Genomic DNA, 20,031 nt, shown 5'->3' on the forward strand with positions numbered 1-20,031 from the left:
TTTTACCCCCTGCAAGTTCATAAGAGACAGAACTTTCTTACTATAATAAGATGCAGTGTGATAATTGGGTCAGTTGTTTAGAACTGGTCCCAGTACACAGGGTCTTAAAAGACCAATTTTCAGCATAGAAATGGGATAGGCATACAGTTTTCTTATACAGTATATAGAGAGATATTGCATAAAGCTTCAAAGATCAAAATGTTGGGTATTGATCTTGCCACTGGATTATTTATGACATTGACTTTACTATTGAAAAGACCCTACAACCATATTGTTAGTGGATGAGCTGCCCAGATAGACTAAATATCAAGCACTGCAAAAGTGAACAGGTGTTTGTAGATATTAGTGTTCTACAGTATGATACACCATAGTGCTAACCCCAGGGCAATAAGTAGAGTTATAACAGAAATAGTGAAAATGTGCTATGTAATTATTTTAATGTATTATTCTCTAAAAAAGGACCCCCTACAAGAAGAAAGATGATGTCCCTTCTCTATGCCACTCACTGTGAAGGAATTATAATCTTAAGTGTTAATCCTGTCCCAAATTTATACTTTCCTGAAAACACTGAAACTCATTTTCTTAGTATAGAACATTCTACCGCATGGTATTGTATACTATTCTGGCCCTAAGGAGTTGGTACTGACAGAAATGATTGCTGAAGAAAACAGACAGCCTAAAATCACAATTCTGAACATGATAAAGAAGTCAAGTGAGGTAAAGTATTGTGACTTGAAAATAAGTGACGGATCTCACAGATGACAAGAATTGACTAGAAACACGACACACAACCAGAATAAAGAAATACAAAGACGGCCAACAAGACAGCTAAAGGCCACTTCTAATACATTTTTACAATTGGCTTAGAGGAAGAAAGAAAATAGTAACAATTATATAGCTGCAAGAAAAAAGCTTTTAATTTAGACAGTCAGTAAAAATAGATTGCTAAAAGGAATGTCAATGCACCCATACATGGTACTGCAAAAGAATGTTCTGTGTCAGTATTATACTGGGGCCAATAAGATAATTGGAGGGAAAACGTCTGAAAATTAGATGTATTGCAAGAATGTAAGATATTTAAATTAGTCAACCAAAGACAGCAAAGGAAATCTTCATCTCATACTGACTAGGAAGTCAAGCACATCATCTTTCAATAAATTGTACGAAGGTAGAGGACTGAAATTCAGAAAAAAAAGATTACTGCATATTTACAGCAGATTACCTCCTCACTCTGAGTAAAGCAACTGTCATTTAATGTTCAAGCTCGAGAGGCTGTACATGGTATCTTCTGAAATTTCCCATTAGTTAACACAGAGCTGCCATGTGCGAGGATTGGAAGCTGTCTTGTTCGGTGCTTTTGAGGGATTAAAGTTCTGAAATGTTGTAGATGAGTATTTACTTTTTGAAGTGTAGGAAGTATGCATGCCAGTCTACCACCAAATGTATTATTATAAGTGCAGCTTGATTTAAACCAGCTAGTCAGATCTGCACAATAATAATACTAATTGTTATAACCATTATCATCATCATATTTTAATCTCATTACATAAATCATTAAACTCGATGGTTCTTATTGTCGGACTGCAGCTTTATTGAAAGTTTAAAGAGAAAACCCTATAAGAGAAATTTTCTGTCTTACCTTTACACACTACACAAGTATACATTAAAAAGGTAGTATCGATTATGTCATGTGATTTTTACTTATTTGTGGGCATTGCATATAAAGATGAAAAACATTTTTAGCTATTAAGTACAGTTTTTTTTTGCACTACAATTATCAGAATTTTATAATAATAATAATTTGTTTGAATTCAGTATTTTCTAATATTAAAACCAATGTTTAAATGGTTATTTTATTTGATAATAAGGAGTTGAACCTGGTGATGAGTCCTAACAGCAGGTAGCAGCAATGCCCTTCATAGTGTTTAAGACAAAGACATCTTTTTCATTGATTCATCCCTCTGCTCCACAGTGTAAAATTACAAATCAAACAAGTGCAAACTGATTAAAGTGGACATTGCTGACTTTAATTTAAGGGTATTTGCATACATTTTGGTCAAACCTTGTGGAAATAGCACTTTTTCTCAATTCCAAACCCCCATTTCAGGGCACCATAATGTTAGGGACAATTGGCGTAGCCAGCATTTGTGACTCCTCAGGTGGCTTTCATGCCTTCATAAGATACCTCAGCTTGCTTCCACCCTTTGGAGTCTGTAGTTGTTATTGTTCAACAAGAGGACAGGTGCTATGCAAATGAAAGTTAAAGAAGCCATTATGAGGGTGATAAAGAAGATCACCTTTAGAGACATCAGTAAAACTGAAAAAAGGGGGCATTTTTCAGACCTCATATTAGAAAAAGAGGGTGTGATGAATGGTCTGGAATGAGAGCTGTGGGTATCACTTTTTAGAGAACAATAAATATCCTAATTATAAAGAAATAGTGAAAAATTATTAGTTTTGTTTAAGGAATTGGGTTGTCACCTTAGTCTTAAAGTTTACTTCCTGGATTCACATTTCCCTGGACATCTTGGAGTGATGAGTGAAGAGCAGGGTGAAAGATTCCATCAGGATATCAAGGATACGGAAAGAAGTTACTAGGAACGTTGGGATGTGACTGTGATTGTGGACTACTACTGATGATTCATAGAGATACACAAGAAAATATGTACAAATGATTGGTCACCAAACCAAGTTTTGGTTAAAAAAATGAAGAACTGACAAAATTTAGTTGTTATATGTAAGTTAATGAATATGTGTTGTTGTTTTGTATACATATATGTTTAAAAATGTTACATTGACTAAATATTTCCATGTTACATTGATTTAAACAATACTGTATACATAAATACATTGAGTAATTGGTTAATTTGTGAGATGTATGAACACAGTAAAAGTAATGATTTGCAATTAAAACAATTTTTATGAGATTAATTTTGCAGACCTGTGTTATTCTTTATACGGTAAATTTCTATGTAGCAAAGAATTTCTAAGATGGAGAAAGTCAGAACAAATGGTGAGTTTTATTTTAAAGAAATAGTTCTTCCAAAATTATTTTTTATATGTAGCTTTCCATTTATTATGTTTGTAGTGATGGCCAAGAAAATTTTTTAATCTCATGTTTTCATTCAGTGCTGACCAATGCTGTATAACAGCAAATGATGTGAAAAACATCCATGGAAAAAAAAAAATCTTTACTTGTATTGCAGAGTCAACATATCAGGTATCCAGTGGTATGCTCAAAATGTGCAAAACATGCATTTTTTACTAAAGTATTGTTAAATAAATACTTCCTGAAAAATTAGCGTATATCATAAACATAAAATGCATTCACATGGAGTTGACTTTCTGATTTTGAAAGCAGGACTTCAAATCAAAACCTCAAGCCCATGTAAACACTCCTTTATGAGGGTTTGAACTATCAGGATTCTAAATGAAGGGTTGTTTTTTTGCATAAGGAATTGGGCTTTGTAATGTTGTTGAAAACATGTGCCATTCTGACACCATTTTGTTTAGGTATGGGCACGGCCATCTTTTGATCCTGTTGTCAAGACACAGCTTCCAGGTTGTTAAGGGTGGTCATTTCAGGGGTCACAACTTGTTATCAATTGCTAACAGCTTAAAAGGTCGACACTGGTAACTTTTTCCTGTGCAAGTTTGTGGGTAACATCCTAAAAGACCAATGTAATTTTTTTTCTTTTCTTTCTCTCACACATCAACTTTTTGGCAACAATTTTTTAACCTAAATTTTTAGGTTTTGTGTTTTGTCTTGTTAAAAGTACTGTTTGTTTTGGTGTCTGTGTGTATCTTTGGCTATGTCTTATTTTCTGGTCCTTCTCTTTGAAAAAATGAATCAGTATAAACTCTCATATTTGTTTATCATTTGTTATTGTGAATTCAGCCTGTTCATATGTCAGTGCTGTTTTTGTTTGCTTCACAAAAGAGTCACAAAATGTTGTACACAAAGAAAAACAATTAAAACACACAGTTACAGACAGTGAAAATTAAAAACACACTAAGATTACAACAGACGTAACCAACAATACGATAACCATACGGCTACCCATTTGCTAACTTAAATAGTTTTTTTTACAAATATACCAATTGTATCAGTAGCTCACAAAGCACAAGGAAGGCTATTTCACCATTGTGGAGCAACACACGTAAACGCCCAGTCCCTGGCTGTCCTTAGCTTAATATGTAATAATAATAATAATATATTGATTTTCAGAAAACATTTGATTAAGGTGCCACATGAGAGGTTGGGCATCAAACTAAAAGAAGTGGGAGTTTAGGGTGTTGTTTGTAGATGGGTGTAAAATTGGCTCAGACACAGGAAGCAGAGGGTGATGGTGTGAGGAACCTTATCAGAATTGGCTGATGTCAAGAGTGGTGACCTGCAGGGGTCAGTGCTAGTCCCACTGCTATTTTGTTTTGGATAGGAATATAAATAACAAGCTGAATAAGTTTGCAGATTATACCATTAGATGGATTGGCAGATAATATAGAATCCATTGAATCATTACAGAGAGAGTTGGGCAGATTTGTGACAGATAAAATTGAATGTGAGTAAATATAAAGTATTACACATGTTAGGTTTGAATCACAATGGGGGGTCTGAAAACACTGCACAACAATTTTTTTGAAAAGTCTTGCTTACTGAAAAGGTTTTGCTGATTGTGACAGAAACCTACTGGGTATGCACAAATATATGGCTTTACTGCAAGACTTCCCAAAGTGGTCGATATTAGCCCCCTGGGGTCGATTTGAACTTTCTAGGGGTCGATAGTTTCAATAAAAAAATTTGGGGGTTGACGACAGCAAAAATAGACCCCCTTACTACTGATATTTGTTTGTTACTTCAAAAATATCTATGATTCCAATAGGTACCTAATTATGAAGCAAAATAATAAAAAAAAACACTTTTTTGATAAAAACACATTACATGCCAAACTTGTGAACGAAAAGGTAAAATGTATCATTAAAAGAGTCACACGTAAGAATGCATGAAAATACATGTAGCACAAACATGTCTGTGCATTGTCTTAACGAACTTATCAAAGCAAGTGTGGACATGAAAAACCGTTGCATGTGACTAGGGGGTCGATGGTTTTAAAAGTTTTTGGTAAAGGGGTCTGCGGCAAAAAAAAGTTTGGGAACCCCTGCTTTACTGCATCACGTAGGAATTCTGAGAAACAGACATTTATGTTTACTGACAATAATATATTTAGTCATGTTTATGTTTCACATAAGCTATTAAATTCAACAGAATTAAAAGAGTTTTGCTCCTGATTTTCTTTATATTCAATGTCTGGTGCATCACGTTACAGTGTCCAACAGTAGTCAGCAAGCATTGACGGATTCCAGTTGCCCTGGCATAGTTTCTCCATCGTAGCAATGTCCTGATGAAACCTTTCACCGTGTTCGTCACTGACAGCACTAAAATTTGCGGGGAAGAAGTCCAAGTGTGAATGGAAGAAATTAATCTTGAGTGACATGTTGCACTTCATTGTCTTGTATGCTTTGAGAAGTTTGTCTACCAGCTGAATGGAGTTTGGGGCTCTGTAATTGCCCAGAAAATTGTCAACAACATATTTGAAGGCTTTCCAGGCAATTTTTTCCGGCCCATCTAACAGATCTTCAAACCGCTTGTCACTCATAACATGTCTGATATGGAGGCCAACAAAAATGCCCTCTTTGATCTTGGCGTCAGTTATTCTTAGGAACATCTGTCTTAAATAACGAAAACCTTAGCCTTCCTTTGTCAGTGCTTTCACGAAATTCTTCATGACTCCCAGTTTTATGTGAAGAGGAGGCAAAAATATGGTTGCTGGGTCGACAAGTGATTAATGTGCAACATTTTTCTGTCCTGGAACTAACTTTTTACAGAGTGGCCAGTTCTGTCGAGAATAGTGCGACTCTTTGGCACGGCTGTCCGATTCACAGATGTAACAACAGTACTTTGTATAGCCAAGCTGCAGTCCTAGTAACAGTGCAACGGCTTTAAGAACTCCACAGATATTCCAGTTGTACCTGTTATATTGGACATGATTCAACAATAGTTCCATATTCTCATACATTTATTTCATGTGTGCTGTATAGCCAACAGGTACTGAAGGATAAACTTTGCCATTGTGTAGCAGAACAGCTTTCAGGCTTAACATTAATGAATCAATGAAGAGATGCCACTCTTCCAGGTTGTGATCACAACCCAAGGCCGAGAACAATCCTTTAATGTCACAACAGAAACAGAGACTGTTGACTTGTGCAAATAATTTGGTTATATCATGATGTCGACCTCGAAACACAGAAATTTTCATACCTGGTGACAGCAAACACCATTCCTGCAGTCTCGAACCCAGCAGCTCGGCTTTTACTTTTGACAGACCCATATCTCTGACCTAATTGTTCAATTCGGACTGTGTCATCAGATGTGGATCGCCTGATGAGCACAGTTCAAAATCCAGGTCAATGTCACTGTCAGTACCTTGCATTGCAGTTTCTTCATCTGGTTTGTCTAAGGTCCAATCCTCTGGTGGTTTCAGAATTGGAAGACTGTCGTCATGTGGCACGGCTCTCATTGCTGAAGGCAGATTAGGATATTCAATTGGCTTCTTGTTTTTGGCAGAGAAACCAGACACATTAGTCAAGCAGAAGTAACAGTCCGTTACATGGTCTTCCTGTTCTCGCCATATCATCGGAGCAGCAAAGTGCCTCTGAGCCAGGCTCTCAGACTGACAGCACATGTTGCACAGCAAATGTGGGGCGTCCATTCCTTGTCTTGATCACCAATTTTGCAGCCGAAATTCAGATGACAAGAGCAGTCATCCAGTGTCTCTTTTTTTTTTTATTTTATTACAATCCATACATAGCAATCAAGTTTTTACAAAAAAGAATTATGTTAAGAACAGATCGATCCCCACCCCTGAGAGAGAGAGCAAGCCAAACGGTGTAAAATTTAAGGCTTGTAAAAATACCTAAATTAATAAATTCTCTGTGCTTTATAAACTTATTTTAAAATATTACTGATTAGATCCTGCCATGTTTTGAAAAAAGTCTGTACGGATCCTCTAACTGAGTATTTGATTTTTTCCAATTTCAAATAGTATAACACATCAGTTTCCCACTGACTTAAAAGAGGAGAGTTTGGGTTCTTCCAGTTTATCAGAATAAGTCTGCGTGCCAAAAGTGTAGTGAATGCAATCACAGTTTGTTTGTCTTTCTCCACTTTAAGCCCCTCTGGAAGAACCCCAAACACAGCTGTTAATGGGCTAGGAGGGATTGTGAGTCCAAGGCTGTCTGAGAGGTAATTAAAAATTTTTGTCCAGAATAATGTTAATTTGGTGCAGGCCCAGAACATGTGACCCAGTGAGGCTGGGGCTTGGTTGCAACGTTCGCAGGTTGGATCATGCCCTGGAAACATTTTGGAGAGTTTTAGTCGAGACAGATGTGCTCGATATATAATTTTGAGTTGTATAATTGTATGCTTTGCGCATATGGAGCTCGAGTGAATTCTCTGCATTGCTACTTTCCACTCCTTTTCTGATATATTAATTGAGAGATCTTTTTCCCAGTGTCCTCTTGGATCTTTGAAAGGAAGGGATTGTAAAAGGATTTTATATATTGTAGAGATGGAGTCTAATTCCTTAAAATTGAGCAATATTTTTTCCAGTGTGGATGAGGGTGCAAGATGAGGAAAATCTGGAAGGTTCTGTTTAACAAAGTTCCTGATTTGAAGATAGTGAAAGAAATGTGTAGCTGGAATGTTAAATTTGGAATGTAATTGTTCATAGGATGCAAAGACGTTGTCTATATAAAGATCTCTAAGCAAGTTAATTCCTAATTTTTTCCAGATATTAAAAACTGCATATGTTTGTGAAGGTTGAAAGAGGTGGTTCTCTTGCAGGGGTGCCACAGATAGAAGCTTCTCCGTCTTAAAATGCTTTCTACGTTGGTTCCAGATTCTAAGTGAGTGGAGCACAATTGGGTTATTAGTGTATTGCAAATAATGTGTGTTTATTGGAGCGCAGAGCAAGGAATACAAAGAAGTACTGCAGGATTTTAGATCTATTGCGGTCCAAGCCTGTGTATGTTCTTCTATTTGTGTCCAGGTTCTTATCGCCTGTATATTTGCCGCCCAGTAATAAAACTGGAAGTTAGGTAGAGCCATGCCGCCTTCTGCCTTTTGTCTTTGTAGGGTCGCTCTTTTGATGCGTGGATGTTTAGAATTCCAAATAAATGAGGTTATTGTTGAATCTAATTGCTTTAAGAATGATTTATTAATGTATATTGGGATGTTTTGAAATAAAAAAAGGAGCTTAGGAAGAATATTCATCTTAACAGTGTTAATTCTTCCAGCTAGTGTGAGATGAAGGGTTGACCATCTATGCAAGTCTTGTTTAATTTTTTCCATGCAGACGATGAAATTTTGTTGATAAAGAGCTTTATGTTTACTTGTGATGTTTACCCCGAGGTATTTAAACTGTTCTGCAATGATAAAAGGTAGGGTGTCTAATCTAATATTATATGCTTGAGAATTCACTGGAAAGAGTACACTTTTATTCAGATTAATTCTGAGACCAGAGAGCTTTTGAAATTCTGTGAGTGCTGCTAAGAATGCAGGCACAGAATTTTCTGGGTCCGAAATATACAGTACCATATCATCTGTGTCTCAGAGGCGCAAGTGTATATTCACCAGAGATATAGCAGAATGTATCGCGGCTGTTACAACATTGACGAGACATATCGCCCGACACCAAAACGTCTATAGCATCAGCTTACTTACTGTTATATTGCTACAGATACTATACTTTACTATACTGATACTATACATACACACTGACTATCTATATTAACCAAATGAGCAGGATCGGTGTATGCAAGCCACCTTTATAGAATGCTGAGATAGTGTCAAGCTTGTTCAGACCTGTCCTGGATCTCAACTTCCACAGAACAGCTTCCAACCTGCCCAGTCACTGTCACTTACGGGAGCGAAAATGTTTGGATACAAATATAAGAAAAAATCAGGACATAACTGAAGATTTCACTGAAATGGTATGTGATGGGTAAATTTTATGTGACATTTGTGATCAGCACCCAAAAATCTATTAGAAACACCCAACAGTGTTCAAGAAGCAAAAACATTGTTGTGCAGTGAAGTCGAAGGTACACCTTAAGAAGAAGGACACTATTAAGAAGGCTAAAAGATTGTTAAGTTATATAGCATAATGTGTAGAGCAGTGGTTCCCAAACTTGGTGCTGGGGACCCACTGTGGCTGCAGGTTTTTGTTCCAACCAGATTCACAATTGGTGATAATAATCTATAACAACTGATCTCATTTAATTAGCTGGTCTTTTTTACTCTTCTAGTTATTCTGCTTTCAGAAAAACATAACAGTATGTTTTTTTATATTTATAAGACATTTACAGATATTTTTACTTTTTTCTAAAGATATAAATGCTTAACTCTCTTTTGTTGTTTTCCTATTATTTTCCTCTTTTCCTGTGTGGTTTGCTCCCTTTATTTAACCCTAATAGTGACAATTAACAACCAGCAACAACCCAGGAGGATGAAAGCAGCAACGACTTCAGTGTCAGACCCGTTAATCAGCAAATAATCAATTCAATAACCAGAACATCTGGAAAAGCAGAATGAAATTTAGGTTGAAAATACTGTTAACAACTCCTACATATTCCCCATATAACTGCTAATTATATTTTAAATTTAAAATGAGTTTGTAATTTCTACATTGACTCCAAAACACAGAAACTAGGAAATAATGGACTAAGAATCCAATGAAAAACAGAAGGTGGTGGGAACAAAAACCTGCAGCCACAGTGGGTCCCCCAGGATTGAGTTTGGGAACCACTAGTGTAGAGTACAAGTCCAAGGAGGTTATCCTGAAGCTTTATACCACACTGGTGATGCCTCATCTGGAGTACTGTGTACAGTTTTGTTCTCCAAGCAACAAAATTGACATAGCAGCGCTAGAAAAACTCAGCAGAAGAGTAATTAGGCTGATTACACGGCTACAGGGGATGTTAAAAGCGCTGAGCCTTTTCAGTTTAAGCAAAAGAAGATTAAGAGGAGACATGATTGAAGTGTTTAAAATTATGAAGGGAATTAGTCTAGTGGATTGATACTATTACCTTGAAATGAGTTCAACAAGAATACAGAGAAACAGTTGGAAACTTTGTAAGAGTAAGTTACACACAGACATTAGGGTGTTTTTACTCATACATTGAACCACAGACAAATGGAATAAGCTAAGAAGTAATGTGGTAGACAGTAGACTTGATGTTATATTAGAAGAATTAAGTGGATAGGACTGGCAAGCTTTTTTTGGATTGAATGGCCTGTTCTCGTCTAGATTGTTCTAATGTTCTAATGAGCAGAAAGAAATACAGAAGGAGATGAAAGATCCAAAAACACAAGGACCAAACATTCCCTTATATCAGCAGTCAACAAAAAGTCATTAGCAACCTTATGAAGCGCTGCTTCTGTTGTCTTTTAAAGCCAAATTGAAATGCATCTCAAATTTGATATTTATTAAGAAGTGCAGTCAGTTGTGATTCAACTGTATTTTCTAAAGTTTTAGCTAGAGATGGGAGTTTAGAAACACATACTGTCAGATCTGTTGAATAATGGATGCCCATTGGAACCCTTGCAGAAGTAATATGAGCTGTTACTTAAAAGGAACACACACCATTCTATCATTTTTTATGCTTAGGATGCTTAAATAACACAGATTCTATGTCTGAATTATTAATGATTGTAAATAAAATTCTGTGCATATGGGTAATCTGAAGAAGTCTCATATAAAGAGTGCAGATCTTTTCTCACGTGTGCATGCATTGCTAAATCACTAAACAGAAATGTATTTGACACTGTGGCAGATGACTTCTGAATTACTGGAATGGAAATTTGTGGCTTTACAATGTCTGCGAGCATTCAAAGTAGAAGGCAATGTTTCCTTTTAAGAAGACTAGACAATTACAGGTGTTTAGATGTGAACATGTACTGAAAATTGGGATGCAAATTACCCAGCAATTGTCTTCCTGGCAGGCTCTAATTTGGAGCTATGCAATAATAATAAATTTGAGTTTTGCTCTGTAACCTAAAAAAAGAATACAGTTGACATTTTGTGCCATGCAGTTCCCAATCCCATCTTTGAATATTTTCCAATGGACCATAATTTGCATTCGTAATATAATTATCTGTTTTTTTCTGTATCAAGGGTCAGTGAGGCACAGCCCCACCAGATGTTGTGCAAAATAAGTAACAAGCTATTCTCAGTAATTTAACTTATTATTAAAATGTTTATAACAAGCCTCAGCTTTGTCTTCTTAAGCAGATAGTTTTTTCCAATTTTCCATCAATGTAATTTCATATCTAGGAAAAAAATTGGCTTTTTTTAGTATGTGAAATTGTCTGAGTGCTGTCTGTTTCTGGCTCAGTCGGCCCTGTCTGTAGTGTTGTAGGTTTATTCTTGGGATTGTCCATGGAGTTTTATTATGGGGAATGAAGGCTACAACAATAACAAAAATGTATTTCTTGTATAGCCCAATATCACGTAAAGAATATCTCAATGGGCTTTAAAAGGCCCTGTATTTTGACTGCCCACCAGCCTTGAATCCCTAAGTAAACAAGAACAAAAAACTAAAAAAAAAACCTTTATAGGGAAAATTCAGAGAGCGACCCCCTTCCAGGTAGGCTGGGCATGCAATGGATGACAAGAACTGGGATGATTACAACACACAAAGCAGAACACATGTAATTCTTTTCACAGAACTTGATGGCCAATATATCATTGCTATTTCAGCAATATAATACAATAGTACAAACTACAAGGCAAAATGCAAGAGTAGATCACAAAGCTGAATAAATACGGAACTATCACATATAAGGCTACAGATTTGTTCAAATACGTAAAAATCAAAGTAGATACTAATTAACATAAATGAAAAACAGCAATATCTGTTCATCTGCTAATTGTAGCATCGCAGCGGCATTGTAGAAAAGAAGTCAGACAAACCAGACATTGTCAGAGCTTTGGAGACTTCAGCCAACAAGGTGCCTCCCCACTATTGGCCATTCTACAGCTGAGTCAGTGCTGGGCAGTCAATCTGATTAAAAGACCCTTCTACCCCATGATTTCACTGCTCCTTTTTCCAAGTTGGCTTTTACATAAGCAAGCAAACACCTTGGCAGTAGAACAGTGGCACCAAGTGCCACAGGAAGATACCAAGAACAGAAACAGAACAGGGGAGAGTTAGTAACAGTTTACAAATATCATATTTACTTATATTTTAGTACTAATGACAAACAACAGAGATGTAGTATGCACAGTTAATCGGCAGCTCTAGTCAGGGTGTACTAAACTGAAGTTGTGAGTCTTTAGCCAGGATTTGAAAGCTGAGACCGAAGCAGCCTCTCTTATAGTAGCAGGCAGACCATTCCACAGCTTCAGGGACCTGTAACTAAAGGCTTGACCTTATGGAATCATAAGCAGAACAGCATCCTTAGATCTTTATGTGTGCTCTGGTTTATAAGTAATGATAATGCTAGATAAATAAGCAAGACCTTGGCCACTTAAGGCTGTATATATTACAAGTATTATTTCGAAATCTGCCCTAAACTTAACTGGGAGCCAGTGTAAGGATGTAAGAACTGAAGTTTTGCGTTTGTGTTTTCTTGTTCTCTTAATAATTCTTGCAGCAGCATTTTGAATTAACTGAAAGCCAGTGAACACTGCATTGCAGTAGTCAGTCCAACTAGAAATACAGTACAATAATCCCTCCTCAATCGCGGGGGTTGTGTTCCAGACCCCCCCTGCGATAGGTGAAAATCTGCGAAGTAGAAACCATATGTTTGTATGGTTACTTTTATATATTTTAAGCCCTTATAAACTCTCCCACACTATTTATAAATATTACCTGCACAGTTATACAGCATAAACCCTTTGTATTCTCTTAGATATTAGGTAAGATTAATTGAAATTATGTATGTAAACCTAAATATTATTTTAAAGATATCAAGTGTCTCCCATATCACATATGTTACAGCCATTACATTAGACAGGCCACCAGCAATAAATACGTACAATGCAAGAAAAATTGTATACAGTAAATGTGTGTACAGTGACACTAAACGTACATACATGTACTAAGTACTGTAAGTAGAAAAATAATTATAGTTACTCACCAACAATGACACGACGACTTGTCCAATAACGATGAGTTTAGTTTTACTGCACAACAAAGGAGAGCGTTACAGCCCTTCTAAAGGAGCCCCTTCAGGCAACTGTATATCACCGCCGTTGTTCTTCTTCTGGCAGACTTCAATCCAAATCCCTAAAGCAGATTCCATCCAGACTGCTGCCTTATTACATCCACTTACAACTCATTTTGCACCCTGGTTAAAAGGACACTGCGACCGTAGATCTTATATTCCTTTCCTACTTTTTAAATAAAAAGAATCATAGCCTCATTGAAGCAGTAGCAGGAGCAGATCGTTTTGAAGCCATAATGAAGGGCTTCACTATGCACAAAGATAAACACAAAAGAGCACAAAAGTTAACTCTTTACACAGCTAAACACGTTGATGCTGAATGAGCGAGACAAGACTTCCTGGTTAACAGCGCATTCAGCACACAGGAACTTAACTGCGTGCTTTGATTGGTTAGCTTCTCAGCCATCCGCCAATAGCGTCCCTTGTATGAAATCAACTGGGCAAACCAACTGAGGAAGCATGTACAGGAAGTAAAAAGACCCATTGTCCGCAGAGCCCGTGAAGCAGCGAAAAATCTGCATTATATATTTAGTCATGCTTACATATAAAATCCGCGATAGAGTGAAGCAGTGAAAGTCGAAGCACGATATAGCGAGGCATTACTGTACACCCCCAAAATTTGCGGGGGTTACATTCCTAGAGCACCCGCGAATTGTGTAAAAAACGTGGATTTTTATAATGATTACTGTATATGTGGTTAAAAAAATGGTTATTTTTATAGTTTAAATATGCCCCCAAAACACTTTAATTTAACTTCAAACTTAGCTTAATACATTACCTAAAAATAAAGAATGTAAAGGTAAACCCATATACCGTACAGTACTGTACTGATATGCCACCCGCAGTGCTAGAATGTAAAATACCAATGTTAACGCTATACGTACTGTAATTCATGCAAGTGTGTTTTAATTGCCAGAAGCCTTAGAAGGTGCAGGGCGTTTCGGCTGCAACTTGGGGCTTTAACCCTTAAACTGCCACATACTTGGGGTTAATACATCCCTGGATGCCAAATACTGTTTTGCAGCACTTTTTAAGTAAACGTCACAATTTACAAAAACAAAAGTGACATTTTAATGGAACACATTTTCTTTCATGCAAAGATTATCACAATTACTGCAACACTGATCATTTTACACACTGCTAATGAACTATAAAAACTATTTTAAAAACTACTGGAACAATATGTACAAGGTGCAACTGACACCATTGATGAAATTCAGTAAATCAATGAGCCAACTGCGCTTGAGTTGGCTGCATGCAAGCACACAGAGGTAAGCGCTGATGCTTGCAGGCTAGTCTAGTGCAGTGGCTCAATCCCAGGGACAGTATGCAGCGGCAGTGCAGTGGTCATGAGCCTTCTGCTCAATGAATGTACAGCACTGACTGATCAGCTCCTGTGTGCTTGCAAATGGCACTGGGAAACGACTATGTGGCGGTTTAAGGGTTAAGTGGAACAAAATGGAAAACACAAGAACACTTAGCTGGAGATGCATCACAGTCAATCAGCAGCAAGGAGAAATGAATAACGCTGTAGCGGTCCGGTGCCACTAAGATTTACACCGTCGAGAAGATGGCGATTTATTTATTTTTATGGCGGAGATTCCAGGGACACACTCAGCCATTGCCTGACCCGCACACACTCACAAACAGAGTCAAAAACAAAGCAAATTGGTAATCAAACAGCTAATGAAATAAATGAAAACAACGGTACCACCCCTGTTCCCCTTACGGTGATTACACATTTAATACAACAAAGCACAAACAAAACACACACAGTAAATCATGAAAAACGTTCATGAAAAACAGCAACATTTGAAATGTAATGATGAAACTAGATAGTCCATATATCCATACGTTGAATGGGAATGTAAAGATAGCCCTACTGCTAGTTCCTGAAATGGTGAAGACGGGTGGATGGGTTCAGGAGCGCTCCTTTCTTTGCAGGATGGCCATGAATCCACTTATAGTCCTCATGTACACAGGCTGACGGCAGACAATCCAGACGCCAACCACAAAACGATCCAGGACAAAACGAATAAGTAAAGGTAACCCAACAGAAGGCAGACAGACAGGAACTTGAAACATAAATTACAAAAACTTTTTTTGTTGCTTTTGGCCACTGGCCCCCTTTTTAAAAGCTGCGCTGACATCCTTTGCCCCCAACAGCCTCAGCACCCTCAGCAGAAAACCAATCAGAGCCACTGCAGAGACTGCTGGGAGTTGCAGTTTCAAATTCTATTGGCTACTTTCACCATCCCAAGCTGTGTTTACCTCTACAGTTGCTTCCTGTTCTCTCTACAGTATAGTATTGCCACGAAAAAGGCCATCAAAATTGCAGAAGATTTTTGTGGTTTCCGCTAACAATTATTAGATAGGTTCTAAGGAAAAATCCACGAATGACTGAGGCCGCGAACTCTGAACCGCAACTTCGTGGGGATCTATTGTAAATGCATGAATTAAGAGCTGGAGCTTCTTATTCTCTGCATTAAAATGAGGGCTGTCTTGTTTTCCTTTTTTTGTTGCAATTGCATGTTTGCACTTTCAGATGAAGTGTTTCTCTGTCAAGTCTATGCAGCCTAAGCCAGTGAAGAGGTATGCAAAGTTCAGTATCATTTGTTCCCTTAAAGGTAGCCAAAGAAACTTGGAGGCAAAAAATAAATCAGATCAGTATTAAAAAATGCATCAAGCAAAACACATTACGCTAATCAAAACAGGACTGAGACTGACATCATGATCTTCACTCACCATTACGGAGTAGTATCTGATGGTGTTCATTTCTTTAACAAACACAGGCAGCACTGTGGTGCAGTAGAAGCGCTGCTGCCTCACAGTAAGGAGATGAGGGTTTGCACTGCGGGTCCTCCCTGTCTGGAGTCTTCATATTCTCCCCATGTTTGCATAATTTTCCTTTGGGTGCTCCGGTTTCCTCCCACCAGTCATAGATATGCAGGTTTGTTGAATTTTTGATGCTGAATTTGAGTGTGCTTGGTATGTCTGTGCTCGACCTGCAATGGATCGGCGTCTGTTTATGGTTTGTTCCTGCTTTATGGCCTGTGTTAGTTGTGATAGGCCAGCGTGTTAGAAAATGACATGACCAAGGGAGTGTGGCGCACTCAAAAAAATTGAAAAAATATGTGGCCACAATAAATTACCTATGTGATGATATGTGGGAAACAATCGTTTTCTGTTTGTGGAGTGGTCCATGAAAATGGACTGTGGAATGGAGCAATAATCGGTAAGAATGTCTCACACTGAAGTGGTTCAGTCAGGATTGCATTAAGGGGACGAATTTCTGCCCGCCCCTCAGACGCAACATGGACGACAGACTGAAAGCTGTGTGATTTGATTGCTGCTCCACTTTACCTGTATTCCACAGACAACAGACTTCATGGCCAAAGATCTGGATGTACAACACCATTGAAGGTCAGTGGAGTTTAGTTCCAGACTTACCTGTTTAACATAGCTCATCCTCTGGTGGAGGCGAAGCTTGCATACACTTCAGGATTTGCTGCTTTATCATTTTTGTTGCTGAGGGCCACTTGTAGGGCCCGTAACATAAGCACTCTGCTTTCAATCAATCAATCAATCAACATTTATTTATATAGCACATATCCCACTTTGTGGGAAAGAAGCCAGCAGTGTTTGAAAGATGCAAATAGTCTTGGTGAAATAAGAACAGGTGTGTACAAAATCTTTTTTTTCAAATGTATACTGGCTTATCGCTGTCAAATATGTTTGATTTTGTTTTCATTCATGGGGGCGGGCTCTGTGTTTATGAGAGTTCAGAGCCAATGAGCTCTTGGCTGGGTCTACAATGCATATAGCGCAGCTACAAGGAATAAAGAATGTTTGTGTTGTGGAACTTGTCTGACGTTTCTTGTTTTACGTAACTCAAAAGAAGGCAAAATATAAAAAGAGGGCCAGGATTGCAGCTGAATTTGCCGTACCTGGAAAGCATTGTACCAGCTCCATCAAGTAGCATGTTTTTGCAAAAGGGGTGAATTTGCATTTCATAAAATATGGAAACCTGAAACCGGGAAGGGAAGTTGTCACAGATTCACATAACTTGTTATCCCTTAGTAATCTAGGCAACAAGATCAGCAAAGCCAGTCAGCAAGATTGACACTCCTCCGTCTAGAAGTCATGAAATGTGCCACCGGCTAAAACCAAAAACCATGTCGGTATCATGAACACAAGGTGAAATGAAAAACATTGACATGAAATAAAGAATGCCTGGTGTCACATCAGGAACTATTTTTTAATACTAGCGACACTGACACAGCTTCCATATTTTACTGAACAAAATGATATTTCAGCAACAATTAAGACATGGAACTTAAAACTCACAAGCACAATGCCACAATTTCTAAGAAGCAAAGTTTAGCCAGAAGGAGTCAAAACTCTTGAATTGTCAGCTTGAACTTACAGATATTGTGCACCACTAACAAACTACGTAGGGAGTCTCAAGCACCCCATTCAAAGTTACTGGAATCTTTTTTTGTTACCTGGTCATTTTTTTACTTAAATATGTAGCAATTTAGATATAAAAACATTATCTACCTTTTATAAAAAAAAAACATTTGATTATTGCAATCTCTTTAATAATTTTAAATCTCAGAATGTCAATATTTTGCTTGCTTTTTCTCTTATCTGACATTTACCGGTTTTCTAGAAAGCTCCCTACTGGTAAATATTAACATTTCAAAACAAGTTGGGAGCTGATTGCTTTATCCTGTTGATTGAATGACACTCCCTTGGATTCTCACAAAAACACAGCCATGATTTCATTGTTGCATCCTGAACTGGTCTGAGTGTGCCATTTACCAGCATTAGAGTACTGACATGTATTTAATTATAGGAGGAAAATGAATTAAAGTGCGACAGGATTTTGGACAGGTTTAAAAACTCAGATATTGTGCAAAGTAAACTATTTTTGTATTAATGCTGATGCTAAAAAATAAATCCAGGGAGAATTTGAAAAAGTACAGAAAAAAATGCTGATTGCCAGCAGGCAACTTTGTCTTATTCAGAATAATAAAAAAGGTAATTTTTCATTAATTTGCATGCAGTGGTTCAATATATTGCTTGACAGCTTGGAATCAAATATAATCAGTCAAAGAAAGAGTTGTAAAATTAGGCTTATAAGTTGATACTTAATTTAATTGCCTGAAACCCCAAAATGATCTCATGTTAAATGTTATATGCTACTGATTGATGCACTTTTATTTAATATCCATTGGAATACTGCATTGAATAAGCCATTTCTGGAAAATCCCCTCACTCATAACAGTGAGGCATGTTGAACCAAGGACACTCCTCCCTCCCTCATTCATTGGTCAGGCGTCCTGCCTATAGTTTAGTCAGAGTGTTGTCTGTGAGAGAATAATAAAGTTACAGATTTTAGATACACAGATTCAGCAAAAAAAATGTATGTATATATATATATATATATAATGACAATTAAGTAATAGATACTTACCACATGTTGTTCAATGACCTCTACAGTAAGGTTCAAATAACCCACAAATATTCTTGCCTCAGTATTTAAAACAAAAATATCATTTGCTTCACCTCTTGAGTGGTGTTTTTAATAATGTTGTTTGGATGCACAGAGTTTGCTCTTCAAAAAATTGATTGTGTCTTTGCTTCACATTGATTAAATGGTGCACATCGAAGAAACCTAATTGGACATGACAGTCCTATAGCTCCGTTTATTAAACTCCATTTTCATAGGCATGTGTCAGTTTGCTCTAACACCTACAAGTCCTCTCATGTCAAAATAAATCAAGTCACACATGTAAATACATAACTTTTTCTTATTTTACTTTTTCACACAAAGACGAGTGACTTGGGAGTGTGCTACACAGCCAACGAGTTTCCTTTCATAAATGTATTGTCAGCGGGCTCACTCGTTTCTTTTTGAGCTTGCTGTGGATGTCAGGTTCTTCAGCTCAATCGTAGTTAATTAGGCTACCTGCAGTGGGAACGTGCATTTCACTCCTAAAACCTGGAACGACACAGCTCCCATCTTCATGCTTATATGGGTCTGGTGTCAAAAAAAAGAACGTAGCTTGAATCAGGTACCCGATTGATGTCATACTCTACATTTTCAATGCAGTTTAGGAAGAGAAGTTAACAATTCAGTTGCTGGAGATATTTTTAAACCCTTTTAAACAAATTTCAGTTTTTACCTTTGTTTTAATATGTGTTTTCCAATTTTTTTTTATTTGATCTTTTGACAAGTATCTGTTCTGTTTTGAGATGGTAGGATATCCTCTGCTTAATTTCTGCTTCATATACACAAGTTGTAGCTGATGATGAGGAATTGGACACAGTCTTTCAGCAGACTATACAGCATAAGGGTAGAGAAAGAGAACTCCATCAACCTTTAAACACCAGTGTGGGACACTTGGGACCGTTAGGAAGCAATAAATGCAGTCATCATTAATGGAACCCTAGAAGCAAAGAGGGAGAAAAAATTCTTAGACACCTGAAAGTGTATCAATGTGAATTTATGTGTCTTTTATATTTGTTGTTTTTGTTAATTTTGAGTTAGTTTTCATGCCTTTATTTCTATTGGTTTCAGTCATAATTCTGTAATTAGGTCTTTTTATATTTCGTTCTGCTCTGTGTGCTTTGTGGGTGGAGTCCCAGGAGGCGGGCCTTCTCTGACATGATGAATCCTAACCAGCTCTTCTGGCTATCTAACTCTGTTGAGAAGGAACCAGAGATCATTTGTTTAA

Source organism: Polypterus senegalus, chromosome 9 (assembly GCF_016835505.1).
Source record: "Polypterus senegalus isolate Bchr_013 chromosome 9, ASM1683550v1, whole genome shotgun sequence".
NCBI lineage: Eukaryota > Metazoa > Chordata > Cladistia > Polypteriformes > Polypteridae > Polypterus > Polypterus senegalus.